The sequence below is a fragment of the Gymnoscopelus braueri genome (genome assembly GCF_963280865.1).
Source record: "Gymnoscopelus braueri genome assembly, chromosome: 8".
Classification (NCBI taxonomy): domain Eukaryota; kingdom Metazoa; phylum Chordata; class Actinopteri; order Myctophiformes; family Myctophidae; genus Gymnoscopelus; species Gymnoscopelus braueri.
Window position 1 is genome coordinate 8,027,153 of NC_137609.1, and position 6,000 is coordinate 8,033,152.

Genomic DNA, 6,000 nt, shown 5'->3' on the forward strand with positions numbered 1-6,000 from the left:
CCAGTACAACTCCACGTTATTTGTAACACGAATAAGTGACCCTTCAGAAGATCAGAGGGTTTAGCCTACTGTAATAATATATCATATACATATCTCCTTGGTTGTGTCCTCTCTGTGTGTTCTAGTGAACAGCAGCACACAGACTGAACACAGAGGTTAATGTGCTGCTTCACAAGACTCACTGCTTTTTACTACACGCTTGTCCACGCCCCCTCAGCAGTGGTGGAAAGTAACTAAGTACATGTACTTAAGTACTGTACTTAAGTACAATTTTGAGGTATTTGTACTTGACTTCAGTATCTCCAATTTCCAATACTTTTACTTCTACTCCACTACATCTCAGGGGCAAATATTGTACTTTTACTCCACTACAATTATTTGAAAATTTTAGTTACTAGTTACTTTTCAGATATAAATTATGATATTATGAAACATACATTTACCACTTTAGCCCTATTTTATACCTAGGCTATTTGAAAATAGCCGATCTACAAGCTCACAACGCGTTACTTTTGCACTTTTACTCAAGTAAATGTTTAATTCTAGACTTTTACTTGTAACAGAGTATTTCTATATTGCAGTATTGGTACTTTTACTTAAGCAAAGAATTTGAGTACTTTTTCCACCACTGGCCTTCAGACACATACTGTAGCAGTCAGTACTTCACCAAATAATATGCACCATGCTTATAATGTGACTACAACAAGCCATAAATCCACATTTAGTCATTGAATGAGGGTTTGACCTCATTCAGTGTATTTGAGACTGATGTATTGGTAACTTCTTTGTTTGTGTTGGTTTTGTATTGTATTTCATGAGATTAAAAAATCAAAATTAAATAATAATAATACTACAAGCAATAAAAACACATCAACTTCACCATGCTCGTTGATCTGTCTGTCTGTCTGTCTGTCTGTTGCACAATACTTCATTTATTTAGGCTATTCATACATTTCTTATCTTTAGTTAATGTTTGGGAATTTCTATACAATACATATGAAACGCAAAATTCATATAAATCCCGGATCGGATTCACCACAGGACTGGACTGTACTGTTGGTATTTGTAAACCCCTGAGTCACTGACTTTCTTCCTTCCACAGTTTTAAATTGAATGAAGTGGCTTGCTATTTTAAATGTTGATTTATTGATGTGTTGTATTGAAAAGGGTACCCTTGCATACATTTTTGTATTTAGATTTATAATAAAAGGTCTATATTTTTATAAATATACTTTGTGTTGTGTCATTCACTCTGTATTGGTGTGAACTGTTAACGAGAGTCTGAACCTAGAGTAGTAACAAAGCTCCCTAAAAAACCTGTTACATGGTCAACAGACTAATAACAGACTTGTAACTGCCTCATCACTGTTTGAGCTGCTAGGCCTATATTAAGAATGATGAAACACGAGGACACACATGATACCTGGATGGGTCACACTGATCAGGTACTGGACACTTGTGTACGGGTCACTAAAGGTCTCTGATTTAAATAACGATGGGAAGGAGACAGGGCATACTCGGAGGATATCAACATGATTATGCTCATATGATTGAAACACCTTGTGATTGGAAGGTAAGAATAGATTTGATTCTTTCTGCCTGAGCCTTGATAGGGAAAGAAAGGGTAATAAACAACCAGGAACTACAACAGGAATGTTGTAAAATATGCTTCATGCTGAGTAAATAGTGAACATGCAGACTGGTCTGTCATCTTTACTCAAAGTGCCTTTTTTTCTCAAGAGATCCCACAACAATAACTACTTAATATATGTGTAGTATTTCTATTATAGTTAACGTAGATAGTAGTACCCATCCAATATACACAAACTGGCTTTATACAAAACAGTGGCATTGTTTACTGCAGGCTCTTGTGGGTAACATCTCTTGCTGTTGTTTGTCATTGCTGTCAATGACTGCTGAATGTTGAATGGGTGAGTCAGTGTGAATCCTGAAGTGGAGTCAAATTACTTACATTTGTAAGAGCATATTTAGCCAATAAACCCGTTCTGATTCTGATTTATATCTACGTACGTGTATAGATCTATCATTATATACTTTAGGATAATGATGTGCTTTAATTGCAGTCATTGATGGATGGAGGGAAATACAATAATAATAGTAATAAATAAATAAATACATGAATAATAAACGTTTTTGTGTCTTTTTAATCAAGTAGCAAATGAACCAATCATCAACAATGTTAAACCCTTGTTGCACGTGCGGTAGAGTAAACAGGTGTACTGTAGTGTGTGTGTGTGTGGGGGGGGGGTGTTGGAGACACATGGGCTCTATTCTGGGTGAGATTTGAACAAACCACTAATTTCGGACTAGGCAAGAGGCGTTTCCCCGCAAAATTCGGTATTCTATGGCACCCCCCTCACCCGCCAAACACCTGAGCTACCCGTTACATTATGCATAGGTGTGGTTTGGGGGCGTTACAATGATAAAACCAATCACCGTGCCAGAAGCCATTGCCTTTAAGAGAAGACTGCGCTAGCAATCATCCCCGATCCAATATATGCTCTAGCCTATATCTACCTGTCTGCACTGTTGCCTGGTCTGATTATTATAAGCCACATTGGGCTTGTTTTCCTTCTTTTATTTTATTTTATCCAAATACATTTTTATATTAATTTGTAGCCTATTGTGTTCACAATAAGCTTGTCATATTAGTCAGATCCGGAATAGTATATGAAAGCCATTTAAAATATTTATACTATTGGTACACACCGGCTGCTCCCAAATAATTAATTACATCATGTTGCGACAACGCTCCTACGTGGTACACAGACAAACAGTAGCACATGGGTATAATAAATTGGACAGTTTTAGGAAAGGTCTATAGCCTATGTACTCACGTTGGCTGTATTGTTCTATTTCCACCATTCTAATGGATTCCAGGGGTGTGTAAACATCTCTGTAGTAGCTCCATAGTTTTCTCTGAAGTGACGCAGTTAAAGTTAATTTACATCCATATGGTCCCCGTTATCTTTCATCATCCACCTTTGTTCAGTAATCCCGAACAGAGCTAAACTTTAAGTTTACATCAATCAAAGCCTCTCAAACCCAGACACATTGCTGCGATGCGTATGTGCGTCGCCTACCTACCCAAAATAACAGACATACAAGCTATCAACGGCGCTGCGTCATGTCTGTCAACAGCTTACAGATCTGTTATTTTGGACAGCATGCAATGAGGCGCGCGCGCCACGGAGAAGCCTAACACTAAACCAAAAACATTACATTACGTGGTCAACAACATACTAGACATGTAACTTGCTTGGAGCTTTTAATGCAGTGGTTCTCAACCTGTGGGTCGAGACCACAATGGAGCACCCAACGCCTGGCGAGCTTGTAGATCTGCTATTTTCACAATATTTATCTGTGGAACTGAGTCAAACAAAATGGGGGGGTCCCCAGTTCAAATATGGTTATTTTGGGGGGTCATGAACGTAGCGTTTACGCGGGGAATATAATAATAATATAGGCTAATATATATAATATAGGCTATAATATAATATTCACCCGCAGCATGGGTTTAACGAGACAGCAGCCAAAATGAAAATCACACTATATGATCCTATCATCTTATAAAAAATGTAAGTGCTTAAGATTTTAGCCCAAACCCAACGGGACCCGACCCGGCCCGTCGGCACCGGCTGAGCCGGGTCTACGTTTTTTTTACATCCAAATAAATTCACATATTAATTAATTTGTAGCGTAGGCTATTGTGTTCACAATAAGCAACTTGTCATATTAGTCAGATCCCCAAGAGTATATGAAAGCCATTTAAAATAGTTATATATTCTTACACAGCTGATGCCAAATAATTAATCAACAGGGCAGCGCAACGCAAAAGTAGGTCAAATCATTCAGCTGTCTTGTCATGACGCAGCAGCAGATCGAGCCCCCTTTAAAGTTTAAACCATAACATGACATCTTCAGACTATTGAGCTTTCTTCATGTCTTTTTCACCTCAAAGTAAATGTTGGATTATTTCTTCAAATGAGAGCACAGGCAGCGGGCAGTAGCCTAGAAGGTAACATTGGATGTGATTTCTCCATCGCAAAAATGATTACGGTTATTCTATGAAACATATATTTCATAGAATAACCATTATCATTTTTAAAATGGTTATGGGGCAGTGTATATATTTATATAGCCCTATTTGCTCCAAGCTGTTTTTTAAATAAAATATAGACTGTTGGAATAGGGTAGAATGACTCCTGTTCTTAACGAATTACCAAGATTTAATGAGAAATAAGGCTTCTTTAGAAAAATGACTGACGGGCTGGGCTGGGTCTAATTTGTCAATTATTAGTCGAGCCGGGCTGAAATATTTAGGGGATATGAAAGCTCTAGTTAGTAGTTTGAAGTGCTCATGTGGCCTTATAGTTGCTTCTTTTTGTTTTCATAGACCTGCGGACTGCGGTTGCTTATTTCTCGCCAAGGCTGGCAACACGGCTCATGGTCCAACGCACAAAGCCATTGTAGTGTCTGTGTGCACTTGTCGGGTGATTTTATAAACCAGCGGGTGCTTTTAGAATCCACTATCCCCCCTCCCCAAGCCGTACCCATGTGTGGGTTGAGAATGTCAATGTGTGGGATATAGCAACAACACGCCCACGGGCACACCTCCATGCGCAAATAATGGCGTCGGCATAATGGTGACGGGTAGAGCAGGTGCTAGAATAACCTATTGGGGCGGCGCAGCTCCATTATCCGGATTTAACGTGGTTTAGAGGGGGGCAAAAGTGGTGGAGAATAAGGCGGACAATGCCTAAGCTGAAGTGCACCTTGAACCAAACAAAAATTAGGAGAGAAAAGTAATCAGTTGTCTCACATGTGTTGGCTACTGGTCGGCACTGGAAGGAGAATGATAGGAAACCGGTAGTCATGTTTTAATAGCCTGAACTGAAGTACCTCTCACACTGACCAGTCCACATACATTTATACGTCACCAATGTAGTCACCTGCGATGCTGCGAGTGACTATTGTACAGTGGTGGACAGTGTAATAAAATATATACCATATAAATGCATAACCAAAATAATTTGCAATATGACTAATGGCATCCTCTAGCTAAAAACATCAACATATAAATGGTTACAGTTAACACTTCAAACAAAAGAGCTGGGGAATGGAGACCTCTGTTGAAAAGAGCAGTATAAATATGCACAATATGTTTGCTTGTCTATCCACCTCCAAGCCAACATACAAAGCTTAATTTGATCCTCCCACTGAGCTAATTTATAGCGCAATGTTTTTTTTCCCCCTTGGTGTGAATACACTGGTGTCTTCTAAAGAGACCCGATAGATTGAAGCTCTTATCACAATGCTTACAGAAGAAAGGTTTTTCTCCAGTGTGGATACGCTGATGTGTCTTCAGGTTCTATAACCAGGTGTTTAGTGTTGGCTTGTACTGGGATCAGCGTGGTAAAATCAGAATGTTGTTTCATGGATAAACGTAGACTAAAAGAGTTATTAGTGACTAAAAATTAAGACTGTGTGTGTTCAAGGACGATTGAAAGTGGACTAAGACTGAGACTGTCGGATCAAATAAACACTGTGTTTTTTCAGAGAAGCTGCCCAAACGAAACGCTGGTGGCTTAAGGTGACGTGACTCACAGAAACTATTTTCACAATGTTCAGAGTGGAAAGGTTTTTCTCCAGTGTGAACACGCTGGTGGCTTTTCAGGTGAGATGACTGACTGAAACACTTGGTACAATGTTCACAGTGGAATGGTTTTACTCCAGTGTGGATATGCTGGTGTTTGTGGAATAATCTATGATTATGATGACGGTGGGGTGTTATTGACATGTACCTACTTATGTGGCCTTCTAGCACCATCCAGTGGTGAATGACCGTTTGTTCAGCTAATTGTAGGAGAAGTGACGCACTTCCGGTCTAACGTGATTAATAATAATACTTTCATTAGATTTAGGTAGATTAGCGGCTTAATCCGCACGTAGAAAGTATTGTCCTAGTAGTGGGGTAAT